The sequence below is a fragment of the Podarcis erhardii genome (genome assembly GCF_964252035.2).
Source record: "Podarcis erhardii genome assembly, chromosome: Z".
In the NCBI taxonomy this organism is placed as follows: domain Eukaryota; kingdom Metazoa; phylum Chordata; class Lepidosauria; order Squamata; family Lacertidae; genus Podarcis; species Podarcis erhardii.
The window spans coordinates 3,557,848-3,577,720 of NC_138504.1; the positions used below are offsets into that span (position 1 = coordinate 3,557,848).

The 19,873-nt window shown below is 44.4% G+C and overlaps 1 pseudogene across 2 annotated transcripts in view; it reads right to left on the reverse strand.

The window, feature by feature from the left end:
- Window positions 1–1,284: 1,284 nt before the first annotated feature.
- Window positions 1,285–19,873, reverse strand: part of LOC309333392 (tigger transposable element-derived protein 1 pseudogene) — a 306,834-nt pseudogene continuing 288,245 nt past the window's right edge. Inside the window, exons 1-2 of one of the 2 annotated variants that reach the window (XR_014161606.1) lie at window positions 2,739–3,127; window positions 1,285–2,297 (exon numbers count right to left, since the gene is read on the reverse strand). The product of XR_014161606.1 is annotated as a tigger transposable element-derived protein 1 pseudogene (transcript). Of the gene's footprint in view, window positions 3,128–19,873 lie in introns of those variants that run through there. The other variant, XR_014161605.1, reaches the window with a different exon arrangement.

Consider the following 19,873-nt stretch of genomic DNA (forward strand, 5'->3'; position numbering starts at 1 on the left):
GGGGACAACCTAGACAAGAATTTCAAAAAGAATGGGGAAAATGCAGAGGATACTTTACCAAACTGTGCCCCCAAATATACCCCTGGACTTGTTTCGATTACAGTGGTGCCTCGCAAGATGAAATTAATTCGTTCCGCGAGTTTTTTCGTCTAGCGAATTTTTCGTCTTGCGAAGCACGAAATCCCATAGGAATGCATTGAAAATCAATTAATGCGTTCCTATGGTCAAAAAAAGTCCAAACAAAGCCAAATTTGGTACAAAAAGAGTTTATTAAGTGCTCTTTAAAGTCACACATACTGTAAATAGCATTTCAAAAACTGAAGGAACAATAAATTAAGTTTCTAAACATGACAGAAAAATATTTAAAAATCAACAAAGTGTACAGTACATTTTCTAAGACTCTGGGGGACCACTCGAAGAAGGTTCCTCTTCCACTCTTTGCTTCTTGCTGAAGAACCTGTCCATGGTCTGCTGCTTCATCCGCCTTTTCAGCACCTCCCTGAAAGGCGACAGGACCCTCGTATCAAAAGTGTTCGCAAGGTCATGTGCCACGTGCTTGTCAGGGTGGTGCCGCTGTGCAAAAGCCTGCACATCCTTCCACTTCAGGCAAATGTCCCTCAGTTCTTTGGAGGACAGCCGTTCCTTAGTTGCTTCCTCCTCTTCCAGCGAGGCCCACTCCTACGTAGCCTTTGCCTGCAGTTTGACCAGCTCCTGGGTGGTCAGCTCGTGGTCGTGCTCCTCCACCAGCTCGCTGATGTCCTCCTCTGTGACCTCCAGGCCCATGGTCCTCCCCAAGGAAACAATGTCCTGCACCACTGTTGACTCTGGTGCATCAGAGTCACTTGGTGCCACACAGTCCGGCCACAGGCTGCGCCAAGCGCAATTCAAATTTCTCTGGCTGATCCCGTTCCAGGCCATGGTGATCATCTTCAAGCAGGTGACGATGTCGAAGTGGTCCTTCCAGAATTCCCGCAGGGTGATGGTGGTGCAATCAGTCACCTCGAAGCATCGCCTGAAAAGCTCCTTGGTGTAGAGTTTTTTGAAATTGGCGATGAGCTGCTGATCCATCGGCTGGAGCAGTGGCGTGGTGTTAGGCGGCAGGAACATGATGCTGATGAAGCTGAAGTCCTCCAACAAGTCCTCCTCAAGGGCTTTAGGATGAGCAGGAGCATTGTCCATCAGAAGCAAAGCCTTCAGCGGCAGGTCGTTGTCGAGCAGGTACTGTTTGACAGCAGGGCCAAAAGCAAGATTGACCCAGTCCACAAACAGCACATGTGTGACCCAAGCCTTACTGTTGGATCACCACATGACACTCAGCTGCTCCTTGTCGACCTTGTGTTTCTTGAAGGCCCATGGGTTCTCCGAGTGGTACACCAGCAGGGGCTTGATCTTCAGGTCGCCGCTTGCGTTGGCACAGAAGAGCAGGGTCAGACGGTCCTTATTGGGCTTGTGGCCAGGCAACTTGGCCTCCTCCTGAGTGATGAAAGTCCTTTTGGGCATCCTCTTCCAAAACAGCCCGGTCTCGTCGCAGTTGAAGACCTGCTGTGGAACGTAGCCCTCCGTCTTCACAACCTCCAGGAACTCCGCTGCAAAGTCTTCAGCCGCAGGAACATCAGAACTGGCAGCCTCTCCATGCCTGACCATGCTGTGGATTCCAGATCTTGTCTTGAACTGGTCAAACCAGCCTCTGCTTGCCTTGAAGACTTCTGGCTCGCCTGAGGTTCCTGGCTGTTCCTGGACGAGGTCTGCATGCAAGGCCTTGGCCTTCTCACAAATGACGGCCTCAGTCACTGTGTCCCCTGCACGCTGCTTCTCTTCTAACCAGATGAGCAGCAACTTCTCCACCTCCTCCAGAACAGCTGGGCGGTTGTTCACGATCCTGGTGACTCCCTTGGCTTCATCAGTCGCAAGGATCTTCTCCCTCATCTTCAGGATGGTCCCGATGGTCAATGGATTCCTCCCGTACTCCCTGGCGAGGTCTGTCACACGCATTCCACCGTCGTGCTTCCGGATGATCTCCTTCATAATTTCCAGCGTAACCTTCTCCTTCTTCCTCTCGCCGGCCTCTGCAGCAGCAGTCTTCTTGGGTCCCATGGCAGCACAGCTCCTACCTTCGCAAACCCCCCCCCAAAAAAAATCAGTGCTTCACATCCAAAAAATTCAAAAGCACCCAGCCACCCACCACACAGAAATTCAAACCCAGAATTTTTTTTCAAAAAACAGCAGAGTGGCCCAATGGTCACAGAAAATCATAAAAATGCAGAAAAAAACACACAAGCTTCCAGATTCTTGCAAACCTTTCCCCAACTGTTCCCCCAGTCACCCACCACACAGAAATTGAAACCCAGATTTTTTTAAAAAAACAACAGCAGAGTGGCTCAATGGTCACAGAAAATCATAAAAATGCAGAAAAAACACACAAGCTTCCAGATTCTTGCAAACCCCTCCCCAACTGTTCCCCCAGTCACCCACCACACAGAAATTGAAACGCATTATTTTTTAAAAAAAAAACAGCAGAGTGGCCCAATGGTCATAGAAAATCATAAAAATGCAAGAAAAAAACACACAAGCTTCCAGATTCTTGCAAACCCCTCCCCAACTGTTCCCCCAGCCACCCACCACACAGAAATTTAAACCCAGATTTTTTTTTAAAAAAAACAGCAGAGTGGCCCAATGGTCACAAAAAATCATTAAAATGCAGAAAAAACACACACACAAGCTTCCAGATTCTTGCAAACCCCTCCCCAATACCAAGTCCTTGAATTCCAAACACCCCAACCCAAAATCCAAAACCCCCCCAAAAAGTTTTAAAAGTTTAACTTACCAAATGGCTGCAAAAGAAGTTTTGGAAAAGCTTCAAAAATCACCAAAGTCTTCAAAAACCTCAAAAAAGGCTACCACACTGTGTGCTATGAGTTGCTCCTCGAAGTCAAGTCGCAACTGCACCTCTTCAAGCAATGCACCCTGGGTTTTAACGGTTTTACGAAAAAGGAAACAAACTTGCAAGACGTTTTCGTCTTGCGAAGCAAGCCCATAGGGAAATTCGTCTTGCGAAGCAGCTCAAAAAACGAAAAACTCTTTCGTCTTGCAAGTTTTTCGTCTTACGAGGCATTCGTCTTGCGAGGTACCACTGTAATTTCTACAGGAGACTTTGCATTTTTTTAAGTCATAATTGTAATAATCACATATAAAAGAAACAGTATACAAGAAGTAAATAAGGAGGCCATTTACAGGATAAAGGAAGTATTTTATTTTTATGTTATGATTTCTTTGTGTAACGGGATAGGAGTTTAATTTTGGTAATTAGTCAAGGTGGTGGGTTTGTTTGTATGTATGAGTTGTTGTGGACTATGTTGTAAATAAAGTTTTTAATTTTTTTTAAAAAAAGACAGCATCCAACCATCCAGAATTGTGTAGGCTTTACTCTTCAGCATTTTCTTTTCCTGAAGATGTCCAACAAGGCTGCGGATATGGAGCACATATGGAAGGCATTGAGGCACCACTCCTGGCAGGTGTAAGTTGCCCATGACTCACTTCCATAAAGCAGTGTTGCCTGCACACAAGACCTGAGTGCAAGAGCAGTCTCCCCTCATGTGGTTTCCAGAAACTGGTATTCAAAAGCATACTGCCTACAACAGTTATGGTGGGCAGTAGCAATCAGGGTTAGTCACCACTGACAGCCTTATTCTCCCATGATCCAGTTGGGCTCTTCTTATGTTATTAGGCTGTTCCTTCAGGCAGAGGAGATAACTTGATGGATGTAGAGCAGAGCAGTAGGAATAAGAACCAGGGTGAAGACCATGGAAATGAATGTAAGCAAAGGGCCATTGCTCAATGGTGGAGCATCCTCCTTGCATGCAAAAGGTCCCAGATTCAATCCTGGGCATCTCCAGGTAGGGCTGGGAAAGACCCCTGCCCTGAAACCCTGGGAAACCACTGCCAGTCAATGTGGACAATACTGAGTTAGATTGACCAAGGACATGGCTCTGAACAAGACAGCTTTCAATGTTCCTAGAAAGATACAGACTATGTTAAGCATTAGAACAGGAATCGGCAAACTCGGCCCTCCAGATGTTTTGGGACTACAACTCCCATCATCCCTAGCTAACAGGACCAGTGGTCAGGGATGATGGGAATTGTAGTCCCAAAACATCTGGAGGGCTGAGTTTGCCTATGCTTGCATAAGGAGGTTGACATTGGTGCAGAACACACTAGGAAGCTGGTGCAAGCTTTTCTCACTGCAGAAGGCCACAGCCTCAAAGGTAATTCACTCAGAAGTTTCCCTTTAAAACAAAATCAAGAGAAAACCAGGGGCTACATTTTTAAAAACTGACAAGAGGAAGTAAATTAATATCTGTGGCTGACAACCTGTCACTAGCTTATCACTCTGATTAAATATATTGCTGGGATCTCCAGACTGGGTTATATGTTTAGCAGCACCAAAGTTGCAATACTTAAATATAATTGCATGGATGTGTTGTGGCAGTTTTAGGCGAGGTACACGGGATAGATCTCCTAATTACTAGGGTGGCCTGGGGACAGCTTTATGTTCTCATCCTGTGACAGACTTAATTAATAGGCTTGAATGCTGCTGCATACGATCCTTCTACTCTTCCTGATAGTCCACAGATAGCCAGTCTTCCTTGGGAAAACTAACTTTTAGAGGGGAGGGAGGGTTTCTAAAATAAGAGAGAAGAAAACAACACTGTGTATTTGAGCATGCACATATTGATGTGGACATGTAAACAAAAACTGCTACTGAATTTGAGCCAAGAGTAGTTCAGCAGCTAGAGTCTTTGACTCTCCAGATGTCATTGGACTCCAATGACTCAACTATACAGCTATAATATAACGTTTTAAGTGTGTTTTAAATCCATTATACAAATGTGACACTAGATGGCGATGGTGAGCTTATGGCAAATTCAATATATTTTTCAGAACATTTTTTAAAAAGCATTTTCACAGCGTTTTGGATATGTGTCTAGGTTATGTATGCTCTAGCTCTGGAAATGAAGAGCACACAGCCATTTTTTAAAAGGAAAAATGAAAACAAAATTATGGGAAATGACTTGGTGGTGGGGAGAGTAGTAGTAATGGTGGTGCTTTATTAGAGTTTAATAAGGAGCACTGCTAGGTACTAATAGGATTTCAGGACACAGGCTAAAGGCAAACAATTGCACAAATATATAGGGTGCCTCTAGATAAACTGAGATGGTTGGTTACACTGCTGCTGCACTTTGCTTGTGAGCAGAGTTTTTAAATGTTGTTTTTTTTGTTGTTTGTTTTTTTTTTTAAGTGGAAGCGGCAGGAGATGTGGGGAGCAGCCCAAGGTTCAGGACTCAAAATACTCCTGATGGGAGCCCCTGTCCCTACCCCTGTGATAGCTATACTAAGTCTCCATGTTCAAAGGCAGTATACCCTTGAATACCTTTGATATCTTAGTGTTGTTATATAAACCTATGGTGTGGCTGCATTTGGAATACGGTGTACAGTTCTGGTCTCCTCGTCTCAAAAAGGATACTGTAGAGGTGGGAAAAGGTCAGATAAACACAAGCAAAATGACCAAGTGGGTGCAGAGACTCTAACCTATAAGGGAGACACTTTCCCATATGAGGAAAGGTTGCAGCGTTTAGGACATTTTAGTTTAAAGAAAAGGCAAATAAGAGGTGACATGATAAAAAATGTTTAAAATCATGCATGGCATGTGGAGGGAGTGGAGAAATAAATAAAAAATCTCCCTTTCTCTTAACACTAGAACTTTTGGGCTTCCAGTGAAATTAAATGCTTGAAGATTCAGGGCAGGTTTTGAAAAGGACATCTTCACACAACGCATAGTTAAAACTATGGTTGGCTGTGGTGAGAACAAGATGCTGGACTACCTTGGGTGTCCATCACGGTGTTCCTTTTTAGCATCTAAGCTTCTAGGAGACATTTCACCACTGGTGTAAGGAAGATGCTGGAATAGATGGGCCTTTGATCTGATCTGATTGAGCTCTCCTTATGCAAAGTTTGTGAGTTTATATGCTGGGCTAGTAAACAGAGTAGAACTGCCTTTCCTTCCCACTCTGTTGAGTCAGTTACTCTCTATTTTGGAGCAGCTCCAATTACATTTAATTAACCTGTAGAAAGCAATTCTCCATCCGTTGCAGTAGTTCTGGTGTACCAATGATTAAGTCCTCAGGTTTTTTTAGCATGGAGCATACAACAGCTGTTGCATAGGAAGAAGGGGAGCTATGCAATTACGCTGTACCCTTGCAGTCAATTAATTATGATGTCTGTATAATTTGGAGTCTGTTGTGTGTGGGGGGGGGGTTCTTTTTGAAGAAAGATGCTGGGGCAAAAAAAGAGAAGTCTCTGGTAGATGAAACAAGGAATAAATTATCAGATCTTAATAAGTGGGGAAAGAACACACTTAAACTAAAAGGTTCCCTTGGGGACTTTTTAGTTTGCAGAAAAGACAAGCAAGAGATGGTATGACAGAAGTTTGTAAAATTATGCATTTCATGGAGAATGTGGAAAGAGAAATGTTTTCCTCCCTCGTAACACTGGAACTCATGGGCATCCAATGAGATTGAATGTTGGAAGGTTCAGGACAGATAAATGAAAGTACTTCTTCATGCAGTGCGCAGTTAAACTATGGAACTCCCTCCCACAAGAGGTAGTGATGGCCAACAACTCTTGAGCACAAGAGTGTGCTTGAACCCTGCTTGCTGCTTTCCCACAGGCATCTGATTGGCCTCTGAGAACAAGGTGTTCAATTAGATGAGCCATTGGCCTGATCTAGAAGGCTCTTCTTGCATTCTTGCGTCCTTTTGGTCTTCAAACAAAAACATCTTGGAGGTCCCAGGCCACAGGGAGGTTAGGCTGGCCTCAACCAGAGCCAGGGCTTTTTCGGCTGTAGCTCCGATCTGGAGGAACGCTCTGTCACAAGAGACTAGGGCCCTGTGGGACTTGACATCTTTCCGCAGGGCCTGCAAGACAGAGCTGTTCCACCAGGCCTTTGACCAGGGCACAGCCTGACCCCCTCCTTTGGTAATCCTCACAGAACTCTAGCCCAATGGTTGCCATGAATTTGATTTGAACTGATCTTATAATGAAATGATTTTAGAATGCTGTATTATTTTACTGTTGTTAGCCACTCTGAGCCCGGCTTCGGCTGGGGAGTGTGGAATATAAATTATTGTTGTTGTTGTTGTTGTTGTTGTTATTGTTATTATTATTATCATCATCATCATCATCATCATATTGGATGAGTTTAAGTTCAGAGAATCAGGCAAATTCATGGAGGATAACATTACCCATGGACACTAGTCACGATGGCTTTGCTCTGCCTCTACAGTCAAAGGCAGTAATGCTTCTGAGTGCCAGCTGCTGGGAATTGCAGGAGGTGAGAGTGTCCTCATGTTCAGATCCTGCTTTCCGGTTTCTCTTGGGGGCATCTGGCTGGCCACTGTGAGAACAGTATGCCTGACTAGATGGGCCATTGGCCTGATCCAGCAGGCTCTTCCTGTGCTTTAAGATGAGTTTGCTAAAGTTCTGGCTTGACCACTCAAAGCAGTGAAACAAGTGGAACTAGTCACATAAAAGCCAAAGGGAGAACAGCTAGGTCCCCTGGCAGCAGGGAGTACCAAACCTAACTTGTAAAAAGGAACTTAGGAAGCTGCCTTCTACCGAGTCAGACCTTCTAGCTCAGAATCAGCTACACTGACTGGCTTGAACTCTCCAGGGTTTCAGACATCAAGGAAGGATCATAGTTCAGTGGTGGAACATCTGCTTTCCATGCAGAAGGCCCCAGATTCAGTCCTCTTCATCTCCTGGTTGGACAGAGAGGAAACCCCTTGCCTGAAATCCTGGAGATGACACTGAGCCATGTAGGACATTGGCCTGATTCAACATAAGGCACTTGTGGAAAGCTCAGTTGGTTAGAGCATGGTGTTGATAGCATCAAGGTCACAGGTTCGATCCCTTTATGGGTCAGTTGCCTATTCCTGCATTGCTGGGGCTTGTACTCGATGATCCCCAGGGTCCCTTCCAACTCTACAGTTCTATGATTTTATGATTCTATGAGCTTCCTGGATTCCTGGGTTCCTATTAAACATGAGACCTTCTGCATGGAAAGCATTGAGTTGTGGCCCATCTGTACAGAGAAGCATGTGACTAAAAGGGTGATACCTAGAAGACAATAGGATAAACAACCCCACAGCAGGTGTTTTCACTAGAAACACATTTTCAGAAGAATTCATTATCAGCCACAGTCACAATCACAGTAACTCTCAAGTCACTTCATTGGTTGAACCACTGCATTCCAAAGAGGCTGTAATTATCAAACCACTGCAACTGAATCATAATGATTTCAACCATGACACAAAAGAAGCAGGAAACCTTGTCAGAGAAGCCATGCAGCCTTTTTTTTTTTTTTTTTAAGTCAATGGTAGCTCATAATCGAGAGAGCTTATTTTAGCCCTGCCAGTTGCAGTCCATGCATGAACTCAGGCCCCATGGAGAGGAATTTAATTCCAATATTTATTTAATTATTTATTCATTCATATATTTTTTACTAAGATTTAATTATGGGTTTCTTTGGGCCAGGTTAGAGCCTCACGTTGCCCCAAGCAGCTTCTCCTTTTGAAAGCTGCCTTTTCTACCTTTCTGCCTATGGGCAAATCTTCTCATTCACCTCCTGTTCATTGCCTTTTGCGCTCGCGCGCGCTCTCTCTCTCTCTCTCTCTCTCTCACACACACACACACACACACACACAAACACACACACTTTTATATAATATTCCTGCAGTGCTTTTTAAATACTGTGATTCTTCCTCCATGCTCGGGTAGTACAGATTTATAAACATTAAGAGGCAGCATTTATACGCTAATTGGCTAGCTGTTGCAGCAGGCAAAGATCAAGGTCCTTCTGGTGTTGCATCAAAAACCTGGAGCAAATCTGGAAGTGGGGTTTTTTTATCAGCAAGCCTAGCACCGGGTATAGGGCTCCTCAAAATTAGTAAATAAAAATACACATTGTTCTGTTGCTGCAGACAAAATATATGTTGTGCTGCAAACAAAGGCTGTTGTGCTAAATGGTCTAGATGTTGCTCCCACTTTCAGCTGAAGTTAACTGCTATATTCACCATCTAGGCAGAAACGCTGCTGCAAGCCTGCAAGGCCCTTTCCCATTAGGCACTGAAAGTTTCAGCAGCCTTTTTGCAATCCAAAGGGTACACAGCATGAAATGGCATCGGCTGGAGGACCCAATCAAGGTACCTGCTCTGCTTCTTTTGGCGATCTTGCCACGTGGGACATAGTCACATGAGAAACTGCCTTGTATCAGGTCAGGCCATTTAACCAGCCAGCCCAATATTGTCCACCCTGATTGGCCATGGCATCTTAAGGGTCTCTGGCAGATAAGGCTCATTTGGTAGCTAGAGCTCCCAGGGGCCAAGCCTTACGATGTTCTGCATTCAGGGCATGTGCTTTTCTGGCATCTCCCACCAGAGCAGGTGTGGGGAAAACCTTTGGCCCTCCAAATGTTGCTGCACTACAACTCCCATTAGCCACAGCAAGCATGGCCTATGGCCCAGGATGATGGGAGTTATAATTAAACATTGGAGGGCCAAAGGTTCCCCTCACACCTGCACCAGAACAGATGGAATCCAGAGCAGAATCTCTCTGTAGGCATTAATGCAGTGGCAAGATGCTCTTATGGCAAGATGCCCTGGGACCAGACCTTACCATTAAAGGTCTGAAGGCACATGAGACCACCACCTTGTTAAAGCTACCTAAATAGGTCTGGGTAGCTGCCTGGGAATGACATGTATGCTGCCTTGATGTTTCTGATGCAAGTAAGATGGGCTATAAATACTACAGGAATAAATAAAATAAAAAATGCAACTTCCAGCAACCTTGACCTTCTCTCTCATTCAAGAGATGAGCTGTTTTGAAATAGCTGCTTTTTCCACCTAGAGGGCAAATGAAGGGCGTCTTTGACCTACCCTCATTCCAACAAACATAAACTTAATGTCTGCTGAGCACAGGTGTGTGCTTTTCCATAGATTTGGTTGCTGCCATGGGCTCAGCATTTCACTCTGTGATGGCCAAGCAAGCCTATCTGAGTTTCTCAGGCACAAATCTGACAGATGTCTGAAGGCGTGATTCCCATCAGAGAAGCTGTCTGGCACCAGGACAGCACAGTGGCTTCATTCTGTTGTCAGTCTTTGTATACACCCTCACACTCTCATCTTCCTGAACTTGTTTCCCCCACTAATTATAAGTTAGGATTACACCATGAGATAGCCTAACTTAAGGCTTGCTCTCTTCTCTGCACAAAGTGTTTCTCCCAAGCCTTACAGATTTCATAAGCAATTATTTTAATTGGAGGGCAGCATCAGAAGCCAAGTCTCTTTCTTAAAACGGGATGGCACTGTGTTGAAAATAATAATTTCCACAAGGCAGCTCAAAAAACTGCCAGCTCAAATTCCGCAACATTCACCACCTAGTGGGCAGTTTCATTCTACACACACACACCTTCCATGCCCCTCAGCTGGCATCAGTCAAGTGAGGGCCAAACTCGCACATGAAATCTTTCTTTGCATCGTACATGGTTCTTCTTGGTTTTTAACACAAATTGCATAAGAACGTAAGAAGATCCTGCTGGATCAGGCCAGTGGCCCATCCTGCCCACTGTTCCCACAGTGGTCAAACAGATGGCTCTGGGAAGCCCACAAGCAGGACCCGAGCACAAGAGAAGACCCCCTTCTTCCAGCAACTGGCACGCAGAAGCATTATGGTCTCTGACTGTGGACCAGAGCCATCAGGGCTAGTAGCCACTAATAGCTTTGTCCTCCGTGCATTTGTCTAATCCCTGACATGGCTGTGTGTCAGGAGCAGATCAGCAATAAATCACACGGAATAAGTGAAGTCAACTGTTAGAAGAAACAAGGTCTGCTCAGGAGTACCAGACTCAGACAAGCAACCAAACCCTAGGCTACCCCCAACCTCTCTCACCACCAAGGAAACACAACAAGTGAATAGTAAGAGAACCCATAGAAGTGATGCTGACACAAAACCCCACACATACACATACAAAATAAGCATTACCACCTGACCCCACCCCTCTCACCGTTTCCCCTCCCCCTCTTTCTACCTTCTTTTCTTTCTAACCTAATACTGCATGCAACACTAATGCCTCACAACAAATGAAACTGTAGAAAACACAACTTGAAAAAAGAGACAATGCATGTATTTTTGTAAATGACAAAATCATTCATATATATATATATATATATATATATATATATATATATATATATCCACAGAAATGAGGAAGTGAGGGAGGGAATACAGCAAATGCCTACAGGATTTCTGTGTGCAGACACAGCTGGAACTAAAACTCAGAGCAGAACATTCTCTACATCAAATCTACATCTGCTTGAAATGGATACGAAAGGCTGATAAGATACCTTAAAGCCAGCTCAAGGCAGGTTTACTGTTGCAAGCTCATGGACCAGCTAGCAAGTGTTAAGACTGGCACCACAATTTGACCTTGACATTTGCAGTATCCAACCCATTTAAAGCTGTCATACTAAATTCTTCCTTCCCCAGAACTCAGGAGCACTTTGTAGCCAGTGAAGGATAGCTCAGAACCCTCAGAGAGAAGAACTGGCAAGATGGGTTCACAGATGTCATCTAAAGTCTGTGCCTCCTACTCCTACACTTTTTTAAAATGTATATAATTTTTATTAAGTTTTCTGTTTTACAACTTAAAATACTCATTTTACATCCTGAAGATATCAATGACTTCCCTTCTTCTCTTTCCATGGTTCATTCTACATATCATAAATCCCTGCATATTTTACAAAAACTATACCATTCAGTATTCCATTATTGCATCCATCAAAACTTGTTTACACTGTTGAATTTATCTTAATGCTGCCAGAGTTTTCAGCTGTACACAATTATTTCCCACATATTCAATAAATGTTTTCCAATCTTCTTTAAACGTATGTTCTTCCAGTTCTCTTATTCTGTATGTTAAGTCTGTGAGTTGTGCATATTCTGTCAACTTAAGTTGCCATTCTTCTTTAGTTGGGACCTCACTCATTTTACATTTGGGGCTAACAAAACATGGACCGCAGTAATAGCATACATAAATAACCTTTCTTTACACTTGGGAATTTCAGTCTGAATTATCCCCAACAGAAAGGACTCGGGGGGGGGGGGTTGGGGGAAGTACTTTTAAACATTTTTAAAAATTCATTATGGATCATTTGCCAATAAATACTCTTTTACCCTTTTACAAGTCCACCACATGTGAAAGAACGTTCCCTCCACCTCTTTGCATCTCCCGCACTTGCGTGATTCAGTCTTATACATCTTAGCAAGCCTGCTTGGGGTTAAATACCATCTGTGAAACATTTTCAGGTAGTTTTCCTTCAAAGAATAACATGTTGTAAATATCAAGTCACTTTTCCAGAGTTTTTACTTCTACACTTTTAATGATGTTGGAAGGTCATAGGTGAGGCCCCATTAATGCCACACATTGGCTATAACATTACTACTCCTTAATTATAATAATTCATGAAGGCTTTTTTCTCATGAACTTCAATAAAGTCACCAGCACTGGACACCTCCCTGCCAAGATTTTTGTCCCAGAAGTCAGACCCCCAAATACAAATTTATAATGCGTAAGTCATTATGTTGGTGAAAGGGAGGTTCCCTTTTACTTCTGTATCTCAAATAATCCCTTACTACATGATCAGCTGTTTCCTCCATCTCACAAACTTCAGAAAGAGCAGTATTTCCAACTTTGAGCAAATCACTCTGAAGAGCACAGGGTTCTTTCCAAATCCTAAACAGAGTTACTTGTGCCATCTATTAGTATGGCTTTAACAACCCCAAATCTTCTATAAGAAGCCCTTCTGCACAGAAGTGCCTTGCCAGGTGGGCCAGTGCTACTAGTGTATCCCTTCCTTGCAGGTGGGTCACTGCTACTTCCCAGGAGGGAAAGGTGGCAGGGAGGTCAGCATGGGGCAAAAGCACTGGGGGAAGCAACCCAGCAGTGCTGCCAGTGTATTTGCAGCATGCTGACTTCCTCACCACTTCACCCCACTCTTTCCCAGTACTGCAGTGATCCACCTGCTGGGAAGCTAGCCTAGTGGCTCCACCCCACCTTGCGAACCACTTCTGCCCTGCCTCCTTCCTGGAGAGTAGTGATCTTAAAGGGCAGTCTTCTGGTATGGAGCCAAGCCTTCCCAGGCCCTGGGCTCCTGCCCTGTTCCTTTCTCCGTACTGCTGCCCACTGCCCGCCTCTGCCAACAGCCTACAGTTCCTGCCTCAGTTTCCCTAACTGTTGCCACAAATCTCACTGGCTTTTTCTTAAAGCCCCCCTTGGATTGATGTCATTTATTGATTCACAGTGTGTATAGTGTTCTCTATTCTGTTTCAGATTGCTAGTTTTTAGCATCACCCACATGTTTGTTTCTCTATTTCAATGGTGTATGCACCACTTTCTGCACATGCCTCAAAGCGGCTTACAAAGAGGAAAAAATAAAATAGCCCACACACAAAATTTAAAACACCAGAAAAGAAGAACATCAAAGCAGTATTCATGGTGCAAAGGCCTCTTGGAATAAAATCATCTTAAATTGGCATCTGAGACTTTGCAGCAAAGGGGCCTGTTCACTAAAGGTTCTCCTCTTGCTGGAGGTGAAGTGTTGTGAGCAGGAATCGCTTTCCATGTCCGCAGGGGGGGCATGGCCAGCCCCACTGCGTCACTGGAGTCCTGGGCCTGCATCACGCACTCCAGCCAGCCAATCCGGGGGGGGGGGCTTGGTGGGTGTGATTTAGCCGTTTAAAACAGCCGCGGGCCCTACAAGCTCCTCCTTCTTGTTCCCAGCTTCCTCAGATCACCCTCCCACCCTCCCTTTGGGCTTTGCCTCAGCACCTGGCCTTGCTATGGACCTCAGTTGGTCGCCTTGGTTGCCCAAGGGGCCTGGTAGGATTTTTTTTCCACTTGGCAGATTGGCTCCAGCCACTTGGTTTTTTGCCTACCTCATAGCAAATCATCAAAATTTGTAAGGTTTGGTGGTTAGGCACTGGAAATGCATTGTGTGTTGGAGGGGAGGTTGTGGCCATCACCTCCCCCTCCCCTTGAAGGGTATTCCCTTAAAGGAATCCAGCAGTTGTGGTTCCTGTCTGATGCCCAGGTGGTGGCTAGGGCCATGGCACAACCCTCTGGTGACTCTAGAGGAAAGCTTCCAGTTGATTTGCATCAACAATCTCCCCCTACAGGCTGTTAACCCTTGTGTGACTCCCTGCAGAGCGGGCAGGAGTCAAGTATAGTCTGTTTGGATCCAATGCCTAAGCCAATACCACTCACATTCTGTAATCAATAAAGTTGTGGCCTTTTTTAGCCCATTAACCTAAAATACTTGTGTCCATGTGTCTTATTTCATCACAAAGCGGGGAGCGGGGCCTCAGCTCACAATAACTCATCCACAGCAGCAAAGTGGCTTGATGTGTGTCAGGCTTTCAAGTTTTGGAAGATGAGGAGAGAGAAGATGGAAAGAATATACGAAGATAAGAGCAAGTTGCTCTCCTGGCCCCACTGCATCTACTCAAAAGGTTGTACCCTCTAGCTAATACCCACAACACTGAATGCATCTCTTGACTGACTTCAAACAACGCTGAAGCAAAGCCCCAGGCCATCCTTGGAAGCTGTGAGCTCTTGTCCTCCTCTTGAGAGAGTCCTGCTCCCAGGCACCCCCCAGGAGAGCTTTTTATGCGACAGTGCCAGCCTTCAAAGCATTGCTTCACTTGCTGTTCCCCTGGGACAGGAGGTTTGTCACAGAGCTCTGCCTCCACTATCTATAGCAGCTTTGTATTTTCCTTTAGAGCCTCCCTGCCACCACCCACACAAAGGAAAACACAAAGGTGGCAGAGCTTTTTGCATTGACTTTTTCCAGAGTCCCTGGGTTTTTGAGCTAAGCTGTGAACAACAGTGGCCGCAGCAGAAACTAACTATGTCAAATTCAGTTCAGGTAGCACTTGGCCAAGTGTCTTCACTGTTCCACAACTCCAGTGAATACATGAAGATAACTCTGCCATAAATGCACCCTGAAGGACATTGTTAATGGGATGGGCCATAACTCAGTGGTAGAGCATCAGCTTTGCAAACAGAAGGTCCCAGGTTGCATAGACAATACTCAGCTGGTTGGACCCATGGTCTGACTCAGTATAAGCATCCAGAAGGTTGGCGACAGCATGTCTCTCTCTTAAAACAATTAAAAACCTTTTAAACAATTAGGGAAGGTCATCCCCAGAGATGGTGTTATTGAGGTGGCCGTTGCCCTTCCCTTCCCTTGAAACTGCTCCAAAGGGGTACTACCTGTCAGCCCAGATCTTGTTATATCCCTCACTCCCTTAGTAGATTGAGCCCAGGTGGATTCTCAACCAGTCATTAGACATTAGGTGGGATGGGGAAGGCTTCCCTCTGCCTGCCAAAAGTGGAAAAATGCTAGCTTCCTCAAGAGGAGGAGGAATTGCAGCAGCTGTTGAGAAAGGCCAGATGAACAGCTCACAGCCTCCATGCTGCGGCTAATGCCAGTCAGTTATCCAGTCAATAAACACATAATCATTCAGCTGCATGTCTACTGTATAAAGAGCATAAAACTCTTGTTATTGGTAAGTTAAATGTTGCTTGTAACTGCTTAGAAGTTTTACTACAGTCAAACAGTATTTTTTTTTAAAAAAAACAACTTTAAGAAATAATTTTGTACTGTTGTTACGGTGTTTTACATGTTGTTGTAGATACTGTTGCACACCGCCACAGTATATTACATGAATTGCAGGCATATAATTGCTTTTATAAATATGTAAACCCCAGCCAACCCTGCTTTCCCAGAAGCCCTTCTGCATTATACAAATATAAGAGCCTGCTTATACGAGCCAAAGGCTCATCTGGTCCAGCATACTATTTTCAAAGTAGCCGTTCAGATGCCCCCAAGGGAAGCCCAAGAACAGGACCTGAGCACAAAAGCACTGTCATCTCCTGCGATTCAGAGCTGGACTTGTTATTCAACACCTCCTTTGAGGGTGCAAGCTCACTAACAGAAGAGGGGTGCCAGATGATAGATAGATAGATAGATGATAGATAGATAGATAGATAGATAGATAGATAGATAGATAGATGATAGATAGATGATAGATAGATGATAGATTAGATGATAGATGATAGATAGATAGATAGATAGATAGATAGATAGATAGATAGATAGAGATAGATAGATAGATAGATAGATAGATAGATAGATAGATAGATGATATATAGATAGATATAGATAGATAGATGATAGATAGATAGATAGATAGATAGATAGATAGATAGATGATAGATGATAGATAGATGATAGATAGATAGATAGATAGATAGATAGATAGATAGATGATGATAGATGATAGATGATAGATAGATGATAGATAGATAGATAGATAGATAGATAGATAGATAGATAGATGATAGATAGATATAGATAGATGATAGATAGATATAGATAGATGATAGATAGAAATAGATATGAGAGAGAGAGAGAGAGAGAGAGAGAGAGAGAGAGAGAGAGAGAGAGAGAGAGAGAGAGATATGATAGACTTACACAGTAGTTTAAACAAAAATTTGAGCAGCCGGGTGTATTTTTTATTCTGTTGTACATCACCCTGGTATCTTATGAGAACACTAGAGGGAGAAGATTATATACCTCAGAAGAGAGGCAAACCTTGCTGTTAATCAACAAGCTTTCCAAAATCAATACCTCTCCATCTTTTTTGTAAAAGTGTTAAATCCAGCAAGAAGGTCAGCATTTGTAAAAAGCAGTAGGAAAAGTGGATTGTATTAAGGATGAGCAGCTGAGATCAAGGACTTGATTGCGTTAGTGGCCATCAATTCATTGACAAGCAACCCAACTTGCCAGCATCTTCAGTAGGAATCGATTTACACTGCAGATCATTGCTACATTCTCCCTATAAAAGTCAAATCTATTTAAAGGGATGTGGCATCATTTGGCAATAAGCTGCAACAGCAACACATGGGAGATACTTATCAGCCAGTCTGACATCAATACCAGGGAAGATTCTGGAGCAGATCATTAAGCAAACAGTCTGTGAGCACCTAGAAAGGAATTCTGTGATCACCAATAGTCAGCATGGATTTCTGAAAAATAAGTCATGTCAGACTAACCTGATCTCATTTTTTGACAGAATTACAAGCCTGGTAGATGAAGGGAACGCAGTGGATGTAGCCTACCTTGATTTCAGCAACGACTTGGATGATGGACTCAAGGGCATCCTGATCAAATTTGCAGATGACACCAAACTGGGAGGGGTGGCTAACACCCCAGAGGACAGGATCACACTTCAAAATGACCTTGACAGATTAGAGAACTGGGCCAAAACAAACAAGATGAATTTTAACAGGGAGAAATGTAAAGTATTGCACTTGGGCAAAAAAATGAGAGGCACAAATACAAGATGGGTGACAGCTGGCTTGAGAGCAGTACACGTGAAAAGGATCTAGGAGTCTTGGTTGACCACAAACTTGACATGAGCCAACAGTGAGACACGGCAGCTAAAAAAGCCAATGCAATTCTGGGCTGCAACAATAGGAGTATAGCATCTAGATCAAGGAAAGTAATAGTGCCACTGTATTCTGCTCTGGTCAGACCTCACCTGGAGTACTGTGTCCAGTTCTGGGCACCACAGTTCAAGAAGGACACTGACAAACTGGAACGTGTCCAGACGAGGGCAACCAAAATGGTCAAAGGCCTGGAAACGATGCCTTATGAGGAACGGCTAAGGGAGCTGGGCATGTTTAGCTTGGAGAAGAGGAGGTTAAGGGGTGATATGATAGCCATGTTCAAATATATAAAAGGATGTCACATAGAGGAGGGAGAAAGGTTGTTTTCTGCTGCTCCAGAGAAGCGGACACGGAGCAATGGCTCCAAACTACAAGAAAGAAGATTCCACCTAAACATTAGGAAGAACTTCCTGACAGTAAGAGCTGTTTGAGAGTGGAATTTGCTGCCAAGGAGTGTGGTGGAGTCTCCTTCTTTGGAGGTCTTTAAGCAGAGGCTTGACAACCATATGTCAGGAGTGCTGTGATGGTGTTTCCTGCTTGGCAGGGGGTTGGACTCGATGGCCCTTGTGGTCTCTTCCAACTCTATGATTCTATGATTCTATGATCCTTTTCATAGGTGCCCTCCAACGTGGTGTCTTAGTTTTACTAGAATCAAGCAGGATATAAATTTTGTTTGTTTAACAAAGTCTTTTAATCATTTTGCATTGTTTTTATGGTGTTCTACATGTTGTTGTATATACTGCTGTACTCTGCCATGGCATATTATATGAATTGGAGACATATAATTGCATATATCTTGTTTTCCCAGAAGCGCTTCTGCATCATAAGGATATAAGAAGAGCTTGCTGTATCAGGCCCAAGGGAAGCCCACATGCAGGACCGAAGCAGAAGAGCATTCTCCCCTTTTGTGGTCCTCAGCAACAGCTGTTAAGAAGCATTGCTTCCTTTGACCATGAAGGCAGAGCAAAACCATCGTGCAGCCATTGACTGCTGTCTCCATGAATCTGTCCAATGCAAATTGGTGGCCATCACTGTCTCTGGTGGAAGCAAGTTCCATAGCCATCTTGCTACCACCTCTAGAGGCTGAGGAGCTTGTGCTACTGTCCTTTAAATGCTAGGGTTCTTATCTGGAAGCCACAGTCGGACCACAGCCCCATCCATATTGAAGGAGGAAATTGCTACTGAAGCAGTCAGATCTTCTTTAACTAGAAAATGCTGCTTCCAGAAGAGGCAGAGCTAGCCACTCAGTCTGGGCTTGTCTGCTGCTATTGCTCGGTTGATAGACAATGCAAATCTTAATCACAGGGTTGTGGGTTCAAGACCCATGTTGGACATAATATTCCTGCACTGCATTGAGTTGAACTAGATCATCCTTGGGGCCCCTTCCAGTTTTACAATTCTATGATTCTATGTTTATCTCCAGCTCAGCAGAACCTGGAGCTATCCAAGGTACTTGTAGGTTGCCTTGCCTTACTGTATACTGAAAATTTGCCTTGTTGGTTTGCCTAGATCTCCCCTCACTTTGGCTAAAAGCATATGTGACTGAGATCACCATCTGGGAAACAACACAGAAGGCAGATGATCCTAACACACTCTAAACACTGTAAATACTGTAAGATATGTCCAAACTGTGAATGACAAGGATCTGTTCATCTGAGTGCAGTGGCGTAGCGTGGGTTGTCAGCACCCGGGGCAAGGCAAGTAATTTGCGCCCCCTAACCCGTGGATTTGCACCCCCTAACCCGTGGATTTGCACCCCCTAACCCTAACCCCCAGGTGTTGCGTCCGGTGCGGCTGGCCCCCCCCTGCACCCCCCACGCTACGCCACTGTCTGAGTGTGGATTCAGAGCAGGGAGTATGTATGTTTGACTGTGGCATAAACAACATATGAGCATGCAGTGAGAAAGGGGTGTTTGGCTGCATCAGGCTTAAGGCTGTACATCCTGCGCTGTCACCCCATAATCTTTGAAGGATCCCAGAATTCACAGCTGTAGCATGGTTTGAATCCAAGTCTGTATTCGGCTTAAGCACACTGCCACCAAAATGTTTGTTCTTGGCTTGGAAATCTGATTAGGCATTGCCTTCTTCAGCACAGGAAGCTGTTATGCCATCTAGCTCAGAAGGTTCAGCACCAGGAGTAGCTGAGGTGGAGCTCTCCACCGTATTGGACCTCACCATTGACCATGCTGGGTGGGGCTGATGGGAGTTGGAGCCCAACAACATCTGGAGGGCATGGCAAAGATATTTCCC